Here is a 22,027-nt window from a genome sequence, read left to right as displayed (position 1 = left end):
CATCAAGTTGGGCATTCGCAAACTTAAGACATTTTTATAAAATTATTCTCGAAAGCCGAGATAGATATTATCCGATTATATCAAAAATGATAAATCATTCTTTTCAAATATCTTTTCAAAAATAAGAAAAATACATACAATTTCCTGAATTTTTTGTACATGCGAATATTAATCTTACTTTTTTTCGACGCTTATTAACCGTTGCAAGATTGCTTACCGGAAATGTGCGAAGGTGAGATACAAAGAGCTTGCATAATTCACAAGAGTTCTTTGAATGATGCTCTTTGAATTCACGCTCGTCGCACAGACGAGCGATTCAGAAATCCAAGAATGAAGTTCCTTGTCCCGATGCGTCGCGCTCTCGGACAACAACAGGACGAAGCAGAAGCGGCGTCTGGACAGGATGCTTATCGCGGGACACGCGCGATAATAAACGTCCTTTTTACGAGCACGGAAAGCGCAGATATACGCATAGAGCGCGGAAAAGAGTAAAGAAGAAAGGGGTTGCGAATGCGCCTCGCGTACCAGCAAGCCAGCGTCGCCGTTTGTTTTGCACGCGCCGGCGGAAACGAATCTCCACGATAAAAGCTAGAGTTACGATCGGGCTTTAAGTCGAGCTGGGCAAGAGATTGCTGGCGCGCGCGGGAGCACTCGGATTCGAATCGATATCGCGTTAATTGCATGCCTTCGCGATTGTGCACTCGCGGTTGCAGAGACGGCAATCTCTCGCCGTCGCGTCGCGTCGCGTCGCGTCGGTGACGCGCAACATTCGCTCGCTGGAAACCGCGCTTTCTCTCTCTCTCTCTCTCTCTCTCTCTCTTGGTTTCATTCTTCATCCCGTATTAATGCATTAAGCTCTTAATTCACACATATTATTTTTAAGCGTAATACAAAGAATATTTAAAAAAATATTTTATATTAAAAATTATAAGAATATAAATATAATTATAGAAACGATTATGCAAAAAAGAGCCAACGCAGATGTAGGGAGGGAAGTAGTTTCAACCAATGATTCAATTTATAATTTATTAACAATCCAAACGTTTTGGACTTTCGAGCCTGCTTTAGTGATTTAATATAACTATGAAACAATACAAGTATATAAGAAAAAAAAAAAAAAATAAGAAACTGACAAACAATCAATATACCATACATATGTATATACATCAAGATGGGTATTACTTGACCTATCTCGACTGATCTTTACAAACGTCAAAATCCTAAACGGTGCAAACGTAAGGAAAGATGTACTAAACAAAAAAATAAAAATTTATAAAAAAACATATTTATCGTAACTGTCGCCCAATTAAAATGTAAAAAAATCTAAACAATAAATCAAACAGGACAACTTACTCAGACGCAGAAGAACAGTCGAGGCAAAACGAACAACCAGCATACAAATGATAAAATTTGAACGCTAATTGGAATAAACATCCAATGTCATGAAAACATAACAGCGCACATATTTGCTTCTAATATTCGAAAGACATGTACCAAAACAAAATCATATCTTAGATAGATTGTCAATAATTGTTACACATGCTTTTTTTAATTTTTCAGTAAATGATAAATTGAATCATTGGTTGAAACTACTACACGCCCTACATTGGCTCTTTATTGCCTAATTGTTTCTATAATTGTATTACTCAATAATATTTAGAGCCTCTAATTGAGTTGTTTTATATAAATATAAATATTAATAAACTGTGAATATTAATAAAATTAGGAAATATTATATTAAAAATTAAAATATAGATTTAAGATTGATCACATATTAAAATTTAGAAAATAGAATTTCGTTATACTCTAGACTCATTAATTTTTTTGAAATTTTAATCACACAGAATCTAATTTTATTAAAAAATGCCATTCATATCTAAATCCACGAGTTATGATATACGTTCTCTTCTTCATTAACTGTCACTCGAGTGTGTCACCAAACTTCTTACTTCGACCTTAGCTTTCTCCCTTTCCCAGATATCGCTCGTAATTTATTACAGTCCGACGTGAGTGAGTTCTGCTCGTAAAGCACGAACGAGCGGGACTCTCGGCGAGAAGGAAAACAATAGCCGCAATAGCAATCTCCTCGGCGGCGGCAGCCGCCGCCGTCGTCGTCGCTGCCGCCTTCCACCTTGACGTGTCGGGCGACCGGAGAACGGCGTGCACCAGGACGAACGTCCTGGGATCGAATAGCGCAATGCGACGCGGATATCCTCGACGACCATTTTGCACAAAGGGTTCTCGCGCCGCCACCGATGCCGGGTCTCGGCGCCGTGGAAAGAACCGAGAGAAACAAAAACGCAGGGAAAGAGACGCGCGCATCAGACATGCAATAGCGACGCCCCCGTTGTAAATTATCTCGCGGGTGAGACAGAGGGACGACGACATGGACAAAGCGCGAAGAACGAAGAGCCGAGCCGTGTCGAGACAAGAAAGCAAGAGAGGAGAAGAGAGGATGCGGCGAGAAAGAAGCCGCGGCATTGTAAAGAGAGAGCGGGTCGAGGGTCCTCTCTCCAGCGGTCTAATTAAGAACTCAGGCTAATTCAATTATAATTTATGCCTCGAGGCCGTACCCCCCCAAAGTTCCTCGCGGTCCCTTAGGCCCCCTAGGTACGAGCAATCAATTACACCAGACTAAACGCCACATGTCCGCGACATGATAATTTACGACGATTTCGGGCTTTCGTCGATCCTCTCTTTCGCGAACGTCATGACGTTACAGACCAGAACCGGCCAGGTCATTGCCGGCAAGGGAGGTCGCGTCGTGAAGAGGAACGAGGTAAAGGAGGAGGAGGCGACGCGTCCGCCGCTTGACAGGATTGAGACGTTCTAGATTATTTGTTTGGAGTGCAACGCGGCGCGCCGCTCCGCCCAGCTCATCTCGCGAGATCTTCTCTCGACGCCTGCGTCCTGCACTTCTCTCCCCGCTTTCTTCCCGTCAGCAACCACCGACGGCACCTTTTTGCCCTCGCGGATAGTGAGAATACATGGCATACACGCACGAGGAGATGGATTCGCGTGGACGTGCGCTGCTTCTGTAGATACAGATTTGACACAGACGTGTCGTCGGCTAAACACGAAGAAGAGACGTAACAGTACATAATGTCAAGGGCACTGTCCTCTTCTTAACAGGGGACTATCATTATTCGGACAACAACCGTCAGCTCAATTTCAGCTGAATCATCCGTCGAATAAAGCGATTGAAGTTTATTATAGCTTGTGGTATCGCATTGAAAATAGAAAGAAAATATTGATGACTATGAGATGTTGTTCGCATTGTGGATTATTATGAAAACAAATATAATAATTTCTGTTTATATGCGATAAAAATTTTTGCACATTTTTTCTGACACTATATTATTAAAACGCTCATATAAAATAAATAAAGATAAGAGAAAGAAAAAATATTTCGAGTCTTGGCTATTGGAATTCGTGAAATATGCTAGAACGAATAATTCCAAATTAAAATTGAAACATGGAACTCGATAAATTGCGTTAAAGTCGTACGAAGACAATGTCAATTTACACTGGAGCATATATATATATATATATATATATATATATATATATATAGTTAAAATTACGTCACTGTGATTTACGACTCGCAGTAGAAACGTTTTCTCAGTCGTTTGCTACTCTAAACTCTAAAGCATCTTCTAAAAGCGCAATAAATTAGCATTTGGGATAAAGTATATGCTCGTCTGGCAGCCAACAATTAACGTGCATCGACCAAGACACTATTACGAAATGTATTATATATGACACCCGCATAATCAGTCCCTGGTTCTTCTACTATTATGATATATCACGGACAACTCGCTAATCTATAGAGATAGCGAGGGGGAGGGGGGTCTTCTCAAGTCAATGCTTACATCGATACTGATCTTGAGACAAATCGAATATATATAAGCTCGTTCAAAAAATATTGATTCTTTTGTCTTTTGTCATGTTAAAAAAAAATTATACAAATAAAAAAAGTTTTTTTAGGTATGAAAAATAATTTTTATAATATAAACTTTTTAAACTCTAATAATTGTTATGTCCTATAACACAAATATAATTGACATGTTTCATATATGACAGCATAACTAAATATAAAAGCATAATTTTTATTCCATGTGTCGCTCAAACGATTTATAAACTAATATTTATTCAAATAAATTGATATCTCAAACAAGACTATATATATGTATATTTCTCTGAACGGCTGTTAACTTACGTTAATGATTGATAAACGTGTGCTATAGGTAGCCTACTACTTGTATAATCCCATCAACGTATTTTTTTTTTTAATTGTTTAGAATACCTTTACGAGATATATCTATATAAAATTACTCACGCTCTAATCAAAACGGTAAATATCGGTCACAATCGCAAAACACATGTCGAAATGCAAATTAAGAGAAAGTCTGAAATTTATATGCATACGGAAGCATAGTTCAACCTCTTCTCGTGCCACACGTCGCGTGTCACACGCGTGCATAATCGTAGAGTTTATACGCATGCGTGATAGATATATGATGCTTCGTGAGAAAATTATGCAATCCATCTGAACATCGCTCGACGATGTTTACTACTTCAATGGAATTTCACGGACGCAAGGAAATTTCCAATTATAAGGCATTACCTTCAGGCTTCTATACTAATTCACGTATTTATTTTTTATCTTCGCGATTCAAACATATGTCTATCTTGGAATAGCGATGAAATAAAATTAAAGTACTTAAAAAATTATCTAAATCTATTCAAGGTAATCATACTGATATGATGCAGTAGAACAGCTATAAAGGAAGTAAAAAGCCTTAAAGTTAGAAAAAATATAATGCTGAAACATAAGAGTAACTGCTTCCCGGCAATGTAACCAAGTAAGTTAAGGTAAAAGTAGGCAAGTAGCAACGAGTAAAAAAAAATAAGTGGACAAGTTTCTAATTTAAAATTCAATTTATTCTTTCGATCCTATACATCTTCCGTTGCTGTTTTATTGAATCTAATGATAAATAATCGTTGTAATTCATAGGACTATTCAAGTGCCTTAAACGAGACCTAACTATTTCTAAAACTGAGAATTTTTCAAGAGGCATCTAATAATTTTTTTTATTTATTTTTTTTGAAAATGTAAAGCTAATTTTTTAGCAGAACTGCATACAATAATTAAAAATAATTTCATATACTAAATTTAGCAACACGATAATTCGTAGAAAACGCAATTGAAAGGAAGGACAACAGCGAAAGCCGCCTTCTAAGTTCAAATAGTCGCTTGAATCCGTGAATGACCAGCGTCCTGAACTCGATGATCGCGAGTCTATACCTTCGACGAGAGGGGAAGCAAAGAGAACGAGCAAGAGATGTCGTACGCGTCGTTCCCTCTATAAATACATTTACCTTGTTTGCGGAGCACTTGTACTTGGCGGCTTGTACCGGTGGAATGCGACTCTCCCTCTGTTTCGATCAGTTTTCTCCAAGGGCCGTGCGATAAAATTTGGACGTTTAGGACTTTTGAAATACTACAATTGCTTACAAAATTCTGCCGTCGTCAGTCGTTCGAATAAATTTGTCAAAAATACTTTTTATTTATAAATATATTGATTTCCAATTCTCAAATATTGAAAAATTTCCATAATTGTTTAGAATATAGATCTTATTATCTTCTAATTATTATGTCCTGTGCATTTATACATCATATATATAATATATTTATTATTATTTATCTCGGCATTATATATATTGTGTTTTTAATATTTTTAAATACAAATATTTAATTTATTTCTACAATTATGTGTCTTAACGCGCGAATAATATTTTACATCTCGTATAAAAAAAATAGCAGAATTATTATTTAATAATAACAATATTATTGTTTGTACGTCTGAGAATATTTCCGATCTAATATCCAGATTCTTTACATTTTAAATAAAATACAGATAATTATCGTTTTAATTGCCAACGTAATCTCAACTATTGCGCAGGCATGCTGATAGCAGGTTTGATGAAAATTCCATCGTTTTCTAAGACGGAAAGATCACGCTGATGATTTCTTTATCATATAACGCTAATCATGATCAAGTTTTTTAACACGTACGAACACAAGCCTCCCTCATATCGATTAATTGTGCTGCTAATCGATTAACCACCACTAATTATGTAACTAGTTTTATCGATCTAATGTGACACATCTTTAATGACTATGCAAAATCGCGTTTTCGCGGTCTCGAGCACGTTAATCGAGAAATATTAAAATTCGGACTAAAATATCATACCAATCATTTTAGAAATATACATTTAGATTACAACTTTAATAAAGTTCATCACCGCGGGGAATCGGAACCATCATTCAGTGCACCACGGGAATCGAATGACGATTAAATTGTAAATCGCTACTCAATCGCCGACGCTTCGCAATCCAATAAAAATGTAATGACGAGGAAAACGAATTCGGAATAACAAGGCGTCAAGCAAACAGCAGTGTCAGATCTCGAAAATTGAGAAGGCTTATTACATAATCAAGAAATAATTTCATTTCGCGACGTCAACGTCGCTTATTAAAATGATTAGCAATATCGATCAATGCTATAAAGCGATGGCAATGGAACGAGAATGACGAAGGCATAAACTATAAAAAAGTGTCAAAAAAACCAAAAAATTACACTTACTACTCTAGAAAAAAATCTTAATTTGTTTAAGGATTTCAATTCGTCTTAAAGATTTCAACGCTCTGTTTCAGATCTTTTATGATTTTAAGTTTAAAAATTGAAGAATAAATTGGAAGCCAAAAAATTTTACTATAGAATGCTGCTGTTATTATTTCAGAATAAAAAAAAGTATATAATTAATTTTAAAAGACTGTAAATTTTGTCGTATGGATAAATGCGCTTTTATCCGTAATCTATTTGCGCGCTATCTCGTCTGTTCGCGAGTCATAAAGTCGTATTATATATTATTATTATTATTATCGCAACTATTATTAATTCCATCCCGCGAAACACACCGCATCTACCACCGTGCGATAAAACGATAAAACGGCGGTCGCAAACGTGTGAACCGACATGACGCTCGTGATAAAATCACAAACTGCTAACGATAACAAAGAGAAAATACATACTGCCGACTTTTTATCTCTAAGAAACTCTTTGCAGTCCGCAGTACGTTTTGCGGACGACGCAGAGTATGACAATATGAATAATTCGAAATTCGTCACATGCGCACTTTCACCGATTTCGCGGCATCATTAGACAACTAAGTTTTAATATTTTCTTTTTCACAGTCACATATAGGTACATAAGACAATTCTGCCGAAAATAACACCTGTAAATTTAATTCAAAAATTTGAGAAAGATCATACAGAAAGAATCTTGTAATTCTGATGGCACAGATTGGCGACCGCGCGTGTGGACCGGTCTCGCTCTCGGTGTGCTTCTTGTCCATTTACATACAAATTTATTCGCGCGTGCAGGCGGCATGAATCGGTGCCGGCTTCAAAGGCAAACGACGTCGCCGATTACTTAGCCCGGAGGGCCGGGTCGGAGCGTCTTCTACATGAATGGAGCCGATCGGTCGACCGGTTGGTCGTTCGCTAGTCGAGCCGCGCCAAGTTTTCATATACTCTCGCTGATAATGCCTTCGGTCAATAATCATATGCGGCACGCACGCACGCGGCCAGCCTCGCAGGCCTTCGCGCAATGCTAACAAGCCTTTGCGGAGAAAAAGAGTTGGCGCCAAAAATATTTGCCGTCCGACGACGGCTATACATGAGAGCACTCCGCCGATAGGGAAGCCGTCGTACACCGTCGTTTTTTGTGCCACGCCAGTCCAACTTATTAGGATTCTTTACGCGCCCCCCAGCTGTGATTCCCCTCGGCCTCATTAATACTTATCAATTGGAGCGGTAAAAAAAAAAAAAAAGAATAAAATATTGACCGCATCTCTGCATATGGTTCGCAAAAATTTGTATCGATATATTACGTTATATCGATAATTAAATCGCATCTAGTACGTGTAATAATACCTAATTATGAAATATCTTTTTAATAGAGGATTTTTTGTTATTTCTCATAATTTATTTTATTATAAAATCTAAGAATTTAAAAAGCCGATTAAAAATAAAATTGTACTTGAAAACTCTATAAGCTCGATGTAATGGAAAATTAAGAGAATAGCGATGATAATGGTATAATGTAATGCAATATTCTTTTTCGGTTGGTCGAGCAGAAGTACGTACTTCTTTCCGTGTTCTTTAGAATTGGTAAATTTCCAGATTTCTATTTTTATATTACCTTCAAAAGTAATCTCGACAATCTGTTTAAATCTGTTATCTAAATCTATATATTATTGCTTATCACTTCTTAATTAATTGTGAGTTAATTAAGTTACATCCATTTTATGACAGTAAAAAAATAGTAAAAATTATAAACTTATAAAATTATAATTATATTATAAAATTATAAAAATTATTAAGCAAAAAATGCAAATATATATTTTTAGCATGATTTAAACCATCACTTTACACCAAAGGCAATAAACTTGGTTTCATCGAGAACGATTAAAAAATAAAAAAAAAATGTTTTTATTTATCATTTCGTATTATGTCAATATGCAGTTTTTATAAATTGTGTTTGCTACTATTTTTGTATTAATCAGTGAATCGCTTCCGATAAATCTTAAACGTGATTGCGAAGATATAAAACCAGCATAGCTATAAAGAAATTCTGCGAAACAATCTGATTATAACTTCGCAAATGCTATAGAATTCTTTCACGTTTATCTTTTTACTTGTGTCAATTTCAAGTTTCGCTATCCAACACATTGGCGCCATGCTACACTGGTTATAATCTAATCTCGTGATAATGTATCGATGTACGTTTGTGTACGATCTCATCACGTGGACTTCAGAAAAACTCGCATAGCTCTCATACTCGTACAGAGATAGCTAATTATATCAAAAATCAGATGCACAGATGTGATATTTGTAATCAAAGGCAAGAAAGAAAACATGAAATCTTAACATTTTGTACTTGACACCATTTCAGATTATTTATTATGTAAGCGTAATATATATTATAATTTATTTATATCTTACACCTTACGATTACATCCATAATCGTAGAATTCTATCGCTTTATTAATATCATTATCGTTGAATGATAAACAAGATTTGTGAATGATGAATTAAACAATCTTTTCTCAATATGACTGTCAGTAGTTTTATTCAAACAAAATAAAATATGAAATAAATAAATAAATAAAATATAAATAAAGATTCTTATCTCGCGATATTGTCAACTAAACGTGTCTTCATCCCGGGCATTGATCTTTCAATTAAGCATTATCATTCTCCAAGCGCAGAAATGATACTTGAATATCTAATGTAAAGTAGATGTACTATGTAACTCAAATTTCGAGATTTTCACCGGCATAGTTTTTTTCATGAACAGACTTTCGATTAAACCACATTTTTATAAAATAATAAAGACTACGTTTTATAATGAATATTTTAGTATCTAAACAGAATTGACAATCATTTACCAAAAATAATTAAAATATGATAAAAAACGTATAACAACTTAAAAAATCTGTAGCTACTAAAGTTATAAATAATTCAAGTGATGAAATAATAGAGAAAGAGAGTGGACAAGAAATATTATTCTTCTCGGATTAAGGAGGAATTACAATTTTAAAATAGAGAAAAGATCGAGAATATCGAGAGATGTTTATTCCTATCGATAGATGGAAACTCTTGCCAGATATATCGAAGAAAGATAGTGGCTAGAGGAATAAATCAGGCCAAGAAGTCTCGAACGAAAAGCCTCAAGGAAGTGCTCCTTGATATTCGGAATTTAATCGCTCGTATATCCACCATTACCTCTCTATCTTGAACGGCAATTATTGTCAACCGCGTCCTTTGCCTTTCGGTCGGCAGATGAATCTACTTCGACGCTATCAAGCGCACATTATGTGCGTGCACACGTATACGTACCAATGTACCGCCATGCATACGTGTAGTACGTTATACTGGCACCAAACGTATATAACTCCGCTTTATCGCAGCCATTAAGGAGACATTAAGTTCCTCTGCCAAGGGAACCAGCTTGACGCTAAGGACAAAAATGGCTCGGTGGTTTCATCGGGAAATCTGAGTACGTGACCGCAAGGTCGACAAAACGTATCGGGACACATATATACGAACCACCGCGAAAGAAGTGCGTCTCTTGCGCAAATAACCGCCGTTGCTATCCACGCTATCATTAATCGAGATTTACGTTTGGTACTTAATATTACCGTGAAAGCACATTGAGACAAATTTTACCAACTGCCGTCGAATTTAGTTACGATATCGACGTTGGACACTCTTTACGATAATGGAACTGCCCATATACCTTGATCGGCGCTCCCTCGCGTAGAAGGTATACGTGGTACGGTACACGTGGTACACGAAAGATTAAGGAATTGATTTCCGCTCGAAAGAGACAGCCACTCTCATAATTTCGTCCGAACGCGACGTATTCGTGTGACGAGGTTTTCGAAAATCGGTCGGCGCGGGCGGCCAAGGAGACAAAAAGGATAAAAATCGATGGCATTAACATTCCACACATAATACTGACGTAAATATCGACTCATAAAGATAATATATGTCGAGGTACGATCAGCAGAAAATATCCGACAATTACTTTGCACGTCGACTTGTGTGTTCACGATTAATCGCATATCGATCTGACTCGTCGTTCGAAACAGTGGATTACCATGGTTCGTATATTATTATACACTACCGATTACAATCAAGATGTCAAAATTGTATATGCCAGTATCCAGTTCCATTAATACGAAAACTATTACGATGGTTATATAACGATCCAAGGATCATAAGTTAGTGCGTAACGAGTGTCATAAATTTTCTGTCAGATGTGAAATCGGCTTAGCTTTCGTCTCGGATAATCATCGTTGTCTAAGATGCTGTATTTACATGCATTTTATTACTTGAAACTATATAGGTGAGATAAGTACGTGATAATCCAAGCAATTGATCGATCGGGTTACACTCATCCAGTTGCAACCGTAAACAGAATATCGGTAATACATTAATACCGTGTCACCTTGCAACTTGTTGTCATTCATGCGTCAAGTCACATTTACGCTCGAGCAGTTTAAATTTTTAAATTACATCTAATAATAATATCGTTGTTATAAAATTTATAAATTACACAGAAGCATAATCTATTGCAAAAAAAAAACTAAACCTCGAGACATTTATATTACACTATAAAACATTATTTTTCCTCCTTTTATTCTCTTTTTTTTTATCGCTTTTAATTAAATTTATTTGACCATATATATATATATATATATATATATATATATATATATATATATATTCCTAATTTTAAAACAAGATAATAAATAACTTTGAATAGTTATACTAGATAAGTTATGCAAATATTTGGAGACATTGTTTTCTAAAAAAAATGTGCAATTATCTGCCGTGTCAATTAACTTTGAGAGCCCAACAAGACCAATGCGTACGATCCGAAGGGTTGTTTTGTAACAAGCAACAAAGGCACGGTATCTGACCCAGATTAAGGCTATAAACTGTCCAGCCATAACATTGGTGCACCCGCTATGTTCCGCGACATTTTATTATGATAAGTATATGCTGCTCACATTCCGCTCTGTATATTATTAACAATAAGTTCAAGTAACTCTGACGTTTTACATGTAAAAACCATGCGGAGAAGCATAATAAATCTTATGACAAAATAGACGGCGTTACGCGTTACGGAAGCGCCTTTGGTGTACAATGCACCGTTATGTTATTAACATATTTAATCGCCGTCATATATTCTCCAACGTGTTTGTTGCCTCTTTACTCATTTCGGACCATCAACCCCGACTTGTCAGCTTCAGTCTGCCCCGGATAGCTCGCGATGCATACGTATATACTATATACATACATATGTGAAAACGCCGTACGGTTAAAAGTGAGAAACGAAAATGCATCTCGACCACGAAACCACGTACAAATTGACGTGCAAATATTAGTCACAGCCTTAGCGATTCTCAAACAAGTTCATTACCATTAAGCGATATGGGCAAGAATTCAGTTACGTTGACCCACAAACCCTGAATCGCGACTAATGATAATTTATTAATCGTAATAATAATATTACATGAATTATACAAATTTATTTAATCTACATAATATATAGAAAAATTCAGAGTAATACAAAAGAAATATAAAAGAAAATTAAAAGTGATATAAATAATGAAAAATGTGTAACAAACTAACACCTTGCCATCAGAGCATTACATCTGAAGTTTAATCGACGCAACGTCCGATACGCGTGGCGTTTGTGATAAATTATACCCGTCTCGCTGGCGTAATAATTTTTGCCGACGATGCAATGCTATAATCACCGATTACAAATGCTGATATATAGGTTCAGAAATAATGATTCTCCGATTGAATGAATAATTGCGTCGCGGTCAGCGTGAAATAACAGCGCATCAGGCGTGATCCGGCGCGCGAGCTCTTTCTCTCGAACCTAATCGATCGGGCTATTAAGTCCTGCCAAACAGCAGGGTCGCGAACAGGTCCCGCAACCTCGAATTTGTGGAGCACGTACATATGTGCGGACGCGCGAACTGCAAGGGAGATCTCTCGTCGTAGGTGGTCTCGATAACGACGTATAGACGACGTTGTATAGACATATAGATGACTGTTATAGGTAATGTAAAGTCGTTTTAAAGGCCCGTATTCTTTCTTTCTTTCTCTCTCTCTCTCTCTCTCTCTTTCTTCTTTTTCCCAACGATTCTTCGCAACTTAACGACTTAACTAGCTAACGTCCTTTTATTTTCCTCTTCTTCCAGCAGTACGTTCGACTATTAACGAAACGATTAACCAGCTCTTCTCGCTAATTTTGCATCGATTATTAACTGTCTCATCAACATAATATCCACCCGACTCTAAGTGAAATTATACTTCATGGAGTTCTGACAAGACTTAAGTCATATCGATTAAGAATTTACACGTCACTGTGATCCTGATATCTAAATATTAAGATAATTATTTCACGTGGGAGATATTCAAGTTATATATTCAATAATATAACACTAAATAAAAGATTAAAAGATAAAACAAAATGATAATCTAAATCAAAATAGAAAACTACTAAAAAAATGTAAATTAAAACAACAATATAACAAAATTAACATTAATACTAGCAGTTATTTTTCAAATAATTTCTTCTAATAGATTCGATTAAAAACTCAAAAAGTGTAATCATTTACGCAATCAATAGATATCGATACAGCAGGCAGAGCTATTATCTAAAGTGTTTGAACTTCAACGATTGTTTTTTACGGATGTACTTACTTGAACAAAATTAAAAAACATTATTCTTTTTATATCAGTTCCCGTTTATTTGCATATCATCGTGATCATAAATCTTAATGATAAAAAACAAATTAAAGACAAAATAATTATGGTACATTTAGGTTTGCCCTGAGATAAACTCGACCACCAATGTCTTTTTCGTTGCCTTTCTCTTTCTCTTCCTGGATTACATATATACTATTATATTAACGTATTGATTAGATACGACGATATTCTTACGTAATATTACGTAATACTTTCGTTGTTCTTATTGCTCGATTATAGGAAAGAAGCTAATCAAATTCCGGATATATATCGGTAAGATTCCACACCATCTCACCATCTTCTCGCCACGCAAAACGTCGTCACAAAACCTACGCGCATCTCGTTCATACTATGTAGTCAATGACGCGCGGTAGATACTTGCCGGGCACTCCGTGGCTAAACATCCAGGCCGCCCGCGTCGTGAACTGAAGATGTTTGTTTGGTTTTCCCACGAAGAATGCCATCAAGTACTCTCGAAAGAGGCGACCGTACACGTCGAGTGTCCGCGCGTTTCCAAGACCCGACACTTCGATCGCATCGTCCCCAAAGCACACCGTAGCTACGTTATACTAGGTGAGCGTTATACTAGACAGAACGAAGCTGTACAACCCCGAGGAGCGTATACCTGAACATCGAGGAAAAACCGACTTTACGCGCACATTATGTGTTTCCTCCACCGTATATTATAGTCTAGTCACACAAAGTATTTATGGAAATAAAATGAAAGTGTAATTCGCTTCGTGTATAGGCATATATATATATATATATATATCGGAAAGATCGTCTACTATATAATTTTCCACAAAAATCAAATCGTGGACATGTACGTCTTTTTCGTACAAGACGTATTTTACAATTTAAATAAAAAAAAAAAAAAAAAAAAAAAAAAAAATAGTTTACAAATTATTATTTGACATTATATAGAAATTATTGAATTGTTATAAGAAAAGCGATTAAATAATCTCTATGTCCTTATTACTAACAAAATATTAACGGCGAATTGTACGCCATTCTAGTATATGTTATCTGTTCTCTGATCGTAATATTTGTCAACGCGCTATCGCTGTATTAAAGTAGTTATGCAAAACCAAATATTTTCTTCATATCTATCTGTTTCATCATTACATAACTCATAAAATGGAGCAGACAGCATGGCCACGCACGTAATGCATACATGTTTACGAAACAGTTGATTATTTTAATTCTCTATTCGATATCGTTTTATAAAATTAGTCAACCTTAGAACGACATCGGAAACAAGACATTCCCTCGAGAACGGGTAGAAAATTGTGGAAAGAGCCGAGCACAATCGAACAGACGTGAGTTCATGAATTTTTCAGGAGTCTCTACGGGGTCGTCGTCACTAAAAATCGATATCTGCGGCAGAAATGCTACTGTTTGGTCTCTGTCCCGATCTCTCTATTCGTCTTAAAGAATGTAAAGCCATGATAAGTACATGTAGATTCTCTCATGCGGAGAGAATAAACCTTTAGCTCACATAAACTATATTTAGTGTACTGGTTGCCGAAGTAACTCAATAACACATGTAAAACTGTGACAAACTCTTTCCCGTACGTTACAACTCGATTGTATAAAAACAGGAACCGATAAATATCTAAGGAATATAACGATGAGTCGTTGACATTTGACAGCATTCTTTTTCGTTTAACAAAAATAAAATAATCATGAAATGTGTCAAATTATCAACCAATATTTCATATATATAGCGCATATTCACACCAATTATATTTTCATATATGAATCAATACAATCAATAAATTTTCATATATATATATTTTGAATGAAATATCCAGGTTAAATAATTTAACAAAAAATAGATTCAAAGATAGCGCAATGGTAATTTAAATCTAAATAGAACTATTAGAAAAAGAATGTTAACACAACATATAAAATTAATATTAATGTCGTGATAATTTCAAATAATTTCTACAAATTATAATTGTTCAATTGTAATTGTAAAAATTGAGATAAATTTCATGTATGTGATTCGCGCACTTATTTCAATTAATAGAAATATTTTATTAAAAATTTGAGCGGAGGCAATTGATCGATAAGGAATTGCATTCGCATCTCTTTTATTATCTCCTATCCAGTTTACTTTTACAATTTTTCATAATTTTAGCGATAAGATTTTACATGTGAAATATTTTATCTAAAAGGGTTATCGTGGTATAAATGCATCGAATGAGTCAGTTCTCTCTTCTAATGTTAATATTTCAATGAAATCATCTATGAAAAGACAAACCACACCTTCCTCTCAGCTGATACGATTCTCGATAATACCAGCGGAAAGAGCAATGACATCGATCATCTTCTAAATATTTAGTCTCACGATCATTGACCTGTCCCAACCATCTTGCTTATAGACGTACCATCCTGTTTTAATCACATGGTATGTCGAGGACAAGAGATCCTACGCGATGTGAGTGCGATAACGATAGCCTGACCGATGCAATACGCGTATACGCCGTCGAGAAAGGACGATAACGGCATTATCGCCCTCGTATCGTGTTACAAGTCGAGACGATTCGTGACGCAGACGCGTGTCCGAGTCATTGTATACCCTCTCACCTTTTTATTCAGCGGCTTTACTGCTTCTACGTTCGATGTAGTAGCGCGTAATATATATACGAACCCTATCTAAGTTGGTATGCTTATTATACGTTTATGATAGCTAGCGATAGCGGAATCACGAGAATACATGTGCACAGAAAGTATCGAAGGATATTGAAGCATTATTGCTTTGGAACTTTATTATATTCGCTCGAGTCATCAAATTTTATATATTTTGCACAAATATATGACAATATATTTTTTGGTAATAAAATATATTTATATATGCATGTGTAAATTTTATAAAAAAGTAACAAGCTTATATGTATATGTATATATAATCAAACAATTAATGAACTCGGTAAAAAATACATATTTTATCATTAATATTACATTTATCTCGACTATTTTTTCATTTCTATATCGACTGCAATATCGCAAAAATATTCGGCCTTATTCTATAAATAGAACTTTATATGCGTTAGCATTCTTGGCGACTTTCGTAACGTATGTTTTCGACCTGGAAACACATATGTTGCTTTCGCGAGGTGAACACGGTACGTAATGTCGACATTTACATGAACGAATAAAATTGTCCGAGCGTAAGATGCTGAACGTGTGTGTATCAAGGCATTCCTCCTTCTCCTCTTCTTACCCTAACGGTAACTGCAAAGCTTCTTCAACCCCAACACCATCCCCTTAGAAGTTACGTGACAGGGTACCGAGTTCGATGCCCGACCAGAGGCGAGCTGGTGGAAACGCGGACAAAACAAGACGCGCTGGTCTCACGACAAGTCAGCGGAATAAAGTTTGCACGGTGGCAGCGGTGGTGGTGGCGGCGCCCGAAAACTTGGGAAAACTCGAAGTCTTCCCTGGACCCGGTTCGAGGGGGAGGGCAGGAGGGGGGTTTAAGCACAGCGACGGTGATACGAAAGGGCGGACGTCGGTGGTGGCAATACTCTAAACTAAAGTCGATGGCCGCCGCTCTTTCTCGGAGTTTTGGGTGGGTTGGGCGCGCATGATCAACTCGCTGAGTTCGATTTGTAAACAGGGCTCTCAATAATGGAAGATTGTTATAACCCGACCGGCACAGTCTCCACTGCGTGTTCCTCGAATAAAGAGAAGCAAGAGAACGGGAATAATACGTGAACGAACTTTAACGCCGGATGACACTCGCGAATAGAGTCTTTAACTGCGAAAAAGTACCGCTCGACAAAAGTTATTGGCCAAACTCATCATCGTCATCTAGTGATACGCACGTAATTCGTTTTATAGCAAACGGATAAAAAGCTCGAATTGATAAAAAAAAAGTTTGTAATAAAAAGACAAATAAGTAAAAAAGATATTTAATAAGGAAGATACTTTTTCAGATATTGTTACATTTTTATCGTTTTCTGCTTTAATTTTTCAATAACATTTTAATTTAATAGAATATTAATTTTTAATAATATATTAACTTTTATTATTAATTAACCTATATGTGATCAAAAATCGTGTTACTGTAATAAGATTCAATTTCAAAATCAGTCTATTCTCGTCCACTTGTCCTTTCAATTATGAAATAGATACTGTTAAAAAAAAAAAAAAAAAAAAAAAAAATACAAAACGTTCAACATTTCCGGCGAAAGTAAGGCGATGATAGTTTTATAGCATTCAACGTCATCAAATTAACCGCTAATCTCAACTCGTCCAACCTCTCTATTTCATTCTCAGCGTACCTGTCATAGACCGTGACGTGCCATTACGTAGTCACGGTAGAAAAGTTAATTGCCGCTGAAGCAAACCCCTACACCAAGACACTCATTAGGTAGCTCTAGAAACCCAGTGACGTCAGACCTAGTAACGAGGATATGAGGGTCGATGATTCCTATGTCATCTACCCTTATATCCGCGCGCATGGTGGCAGTCGATTCATTCGGACGAGCTATAGCTTTAGACATCCTGTTCATGCTACTTGGCCGTTTATTGTGATTTACACGATCATTAACGATACCGACCAAATAGAAGGAAGAGTTAAGAGGCAGGAGTTAAGAGAGACTGAGAGAGCGAGAGAGAGAGAGAGAGAGAGATTTACGCCGTTTTGGAGGATACAACTGTTCCTTATATCGCCCGCTTCATGGAAGATGCGCGACCTATCCAAAAATGAACGAACCCTTTTTACGAGCACTCTAACTCGTTATTACGACGAACTGAAATGGAATTCAAACTCATCACAAATTGCTCGGCCAGTTAATCGTAGCCAATTAGTAAAACAACGGAAGAATTTATAGGCGCAGCCATAAATCATCCATGCAAATGTTAAATTTTACAACGCGCGCTTCTGCTGCAAGGGCTGCCTACATAGTCAACTATATCACGCGTAATTGATATAATAAATATAATTCATTTTATTAGTATAAATTAATTTAAAACAATTTTTTTTTGATACACGTTAAAATTATTGAAAATGATATTAAATAACACGATAAAATACTTGAGAATTTCCATAAATATTTTTACGTGTCGCGACACGATATTTTTTTTTCTCTTTCTCTCTCATTTGTCTAACGGATCACTACATCCAAGAAACGGGCTGATTGACTTTTTAATTGGAGCACCACGCCCGGTAATTACAACCGTCGAACCCCTTATCCCTAGACCTCGTACTTGGCGCAAGCAAAAGCGAGCAGACGTCCGTGCCAGTTCGATAATACGCAAACTGGAAATCGCCTTGCATGCACGTCCTCGTCGCCTGACATCATTTACTTTGGTCCGTGACGAACGATGCTCAACCACGTCGTTTTTATCCCACCTTGTCACTACTATGTTGGTTTGAGCGAACGAGACGAGCTCGACCTGATACAGACGACGTGTCGGAGCAGGTGGACGAAAACAGAGACATAAAGGATAAAGAAAAGGAAAAAAAAAAAAAAAAAAAAACTCCAGCATATCACATGGATGATTACGCGATGCGTATGACAAGACCGATCGGCAGGGCGTGATTATAAAGAGCTTGGAACATCCGAAGCAGTTCGAGCCTTCTTAGAACCGACACGACTCATTCCTGAAGAATACTTAAATTTGATCGAGAACCATAGCAATATCGGTCTATAATTTTATCCAAAATATTACAAAATAATAATAATTTTATCCAAAATGTTACAAAATAATATTCTTTCTCAATTAAATCTAATTTAAGATTATTACTTTTCCCTGAGCAATATAATAATATTTTAGTTTTATATATAGCAAATATTTCGGTGTACAAGTATTAAATTAAATTTCAGCTAAAAGGCCTATCCAAAATTAACTGCATACGATTTTTTTATCTACCCAATCGATACTCAATTCACCACAAAACCCTTTAATTATCAATGTAAAGTAACTTCATAATTATAAACCTTCCACGTAATATGGGATCGATGTAGTATCAAGATACCGTAAGTATCCCTATTCATCCTTCGCGTGCGAGCGATTAAGTTTCCGAGGTCCCCATACATGTCTACGCATCCACGCAACGCGAAACGAAAGAGTTGATTTATTAGAGCGACGAAATGATCCTCATTACGCCGGTCGTCTTCTTGACCGACCGGATTTTTGATTCAGACACCCGCTCATCTCGTAGCTCTGTTTCACATCGGGTATCGTCGCATGTTCGTGATCGCATTAAAATTATCGTGTAAGCGACGATTTCGCATAATTGCCGTATACGTTACGAAACTTTCCAAAGCTTATTAGATACGAAGAGCGATAAGTTCGCATGTAAGCAGTTTCTCACACCGCGAATAAACACTTAATAAAAGAGAAATGAAATCGATATCGTGGCAAAGGCTACTAAAAATTGATATGAAACTCGTATATAATTCATGTAATAATTTTTAATTGTAATTTTAACACGTCCTGCAAAGATGGAAAAATTTTAGTTATTGAGTCATTGAATTTTCTTTTATGATAAAAAAAATGAATTTTTTTAATAAATTAAATGTCAAAGAGTCATATATACCACCTAAATCATATGGAAATGAAACGCGATCACATATGTTGATCTTTAAAAGAGCAAGAAAAAGAGAATATAGAATTAAAGAAAATAAAATATAAAAATATACTTTTACAGAAAGAAATTGAAAAAGAGGAATAAGAAAAAAAATTCAACAACAGAAAACGATCTTCGTCAAAAAGAGCAAAAGTTTTTTAGTTAGGTTAATATTTTGTTTATTATAGTACAACGTGCGAGCTGCAGAACAGTATCACGACACGTGAAGAAAATAATCGATTATGCTTTAAGTGTTTCTTCGTCACGTATCAAAGAACAATGTGAGCGCAAATTTTCTGCCAGACGAGCGCGTAGACAGAAAAGACGAATAATTTTCACTAATCTTCATATATTTTGCAACAGTAAAAGCGAAACATGCATACGACCTCTTTCACATATAACAGAAACATATGCGTGTAATACGCACGCGGACAATACGTTTTTTTTCTCTGTGACTGAATATCTTGGATATTTCCCAGAAAAGCGATATTAAAGGCAATAAATCAATCTTAATTCGCGACTCGGTCGTTCGGTTAACGATTATCGAAGTTATCTTTTAAATCGAATTTTATGCAAACCGAGAAAGTACTAAAGAAAAAAAAAAAAAAAACACGGAGAAAAAAAGTCGCATGTATCTCGTACAAGTCATATAAAAAGACGATTCAGTCGCCACAATTATTACGCACTGAGAAAAACACATTGAACGCGTCACGATAGATCGCACGTCGACTTTTACCTGTCGCAAAAGGTACGGACCGTCGCGTTGATTCGGCCACGATCATCGATCATTCTTATGATTTCATGAATTTGGGCCCATACGCGCGATTTACTTCCTCCTTCGATAATGGTGGACTTTATACTTTGTCACCGATTGCAAATTCAATTGCGGTTGAATGCCCCGAATAAATACGTCATGACCGCGATCGATTTACCAAGTCGCTCGGAAGATAGTAAAATAAAAAGCAGGTTCATGGAAATATTCAGAAAGGGCAAAAGAGATTATTCACGATATTCACAGTATTAAGCTTATCGATCCTCCTCAATGCATTTAGAACAGATATATTAATGAACGGGAGTATTTCCGACTTTCTTATATTTTCTTGAAAAAAAAAACGAGGTCGCGATGTTTTTATAATTATTACATATTGCTCTCAATTAAATATCGTACTAGATACAATATACTAGAAATATTATTTTAGACACATTATTATTTATTTAATAATTCTAATTTGAATTGGTTTCTTATTTTTATTAATTATAAACTCTAAACAGATTCATATTACAGATATATAAAGCATCTTTACGTAAACCTGTATAGAACATCTTTATATATACATATGATGTAGAAAGAAAATATAAATGTATACCGTTCAGATAGCCTGGTAGTCCAAGTAGTTCACAAGAGAGGAACATATATAGGAACATTCATTCCCATAAGCAAAAATCCCGTCTCTCCTTCCGCGAGACCGGGGAGAATACGCAATTCCAAGGGATTAGACGTCACTTGATACCCGTTCGGCTTATGTCCCGTAACGTACACCGGATGTAGAAATGTCCTGAGCCAGCGCATTGCTTTTACCCGCAGCTACCTAATAGCAGTGGTAACGTTCAGTCGCCTCCGCCTCCACATGTCATGACGGAGGGGAGGAGGGGGCTCTTGAGATCTTTGCCTCAAGCTTAGAACTCAATCCGACCGAGGAGGGCCTAGCGCCGACTACTACGCACGAACAAATTAACTGGCACGTGTGATCGTCTGTTCTTCAAAGTACGATAAAGTATGCACCAGATAAAGTGCACAAGCTAAAATGCATCAATGAACAATTAGAGCAAAATTTTTTTTTAAATTTATCCTTAAATAAAAATAACACTTTTAACATGTGTTTATCAAGTTATTCGAGTGTCTAAATATTAATTTTCGAACGTTATTAACTTTATAAAGGATTTTTACCCTTATTATAAAATAAATAATATAAGAGGAATTTTAAAACTAACAAAAAATCATGCATGGATAATCTCTCAAATTCGAATTTGTGCAA

General features: G+C 36.1%; 1 protein-coding gene across 6 annotated transcripts in view; it reads right to left on the bottom strand.

Annotated features, from left to right (window-relative positions):
- The window catches only part of LOC140671960 (fibroblast growth factor 17), a 132,971-nt gene that overhangs the window by 30,810 nt on the left and 80,134 nt on the right, over window positions 1–22,027 (bottom strand). Inside the window, exon 1 of one of the 6 annotated variants that reach the window (XM_072903737.1) lies at window positions 1,354–1,768. The exons of the other annotated variants lie outside the window; for them this stretch is intronic. The gene's annotated coding sequence lies outside the window, so the exon portion shown is untranslated. Of the gene's footprint in view, window positions 1–1,353; window positions 1,769–22,027 lie in introns of those variants that run through there. 6 annotated transcript variants of the gene reach the window in all.

This window comes from Anoplolepis gracilipes, chromosome 12 (assembly GCF_047496725.1).
Source record: "Anoplolepis gracilipes chromosome 12, ASM4749672v1, whole genome shotgun sequence".
Taxonomy (NCBI): domain Eukaryota; kingdom Metazoa; phylum Arthropoda; class Insecta; order Hymenoptera; family Formicidae; genus Anoplolepis; species Anoplolepis gracilipes.
This window is presented reverse-complemented; position numbering and strand designations above follow the sequence as displayed.